The following is a 600-nucleotide window of genomic DNA, read 5'->3' on the forward strand; positions in this document are numbered from 1 at the left end:
TAATGAAGGGGGGGGGGGGGGGGGGTTAATCTTTACAGCAGTATATATCAACAGGTATGAATCCTGTTGAACTACAAAAATCACACTGAGTTACCTCCTACCCTTCTACTCACAGACCTGTAACAGTCTGCTACAACAGGCAAGCGCAGCGCGGCAGTGTATTATCAGCGGGTTACAGCAGAGTTTAGAGGTATCTGTACCTGTTCAGCTCTTTGAAAAGCTTTTTCTTTAAGCAAGCCAAACTATTAACGTCAAAGACTTTATCAACTACCTGTTACAGTATCATTCGGCTGTTAACTATAAACTACAGACAAACTCTGGATGTATCCCAGCACCCGTCCTGAGATGGAAAGAAAGGAAAAAGTTTAAACGTGCGTCTGCTGTAACCCATTACGCTGTCGTAAAATTGTGTCACGGCCACAGAACTGAGGAAGAGCACATCGTGCCTCTCTTCTAAAACTTCTGCTGAGAAATTGCTTCGGCTCAGGAGAAAGCTCAGGTTCGCTCTCATCGCATAGAGAGGGGTGCGCAGCACCGGCCTTGCCCTCGGTTCGCCGCGCCCCCTTCGACCCTCTCAGGCAGGGGCTGCTTCCAGGGGAC

The sequence above is a fragment of the Buceros rhinoceros genome, unplaced genomic scaffold (assembly GCF_000710305.1).
Source record: "Buceros rhinoceros silvestris isolate BGI_N320 unplaced genomic scaffold, ASM71030v1 scaffold27153, whole genome shotgun sequence".
Lineage (NCBI taxonomy): Eukaryota > Metazoa > Chordata > Aves > Bucerotiformes > Bucerotidae > Buceros > Buceros rhinoceros.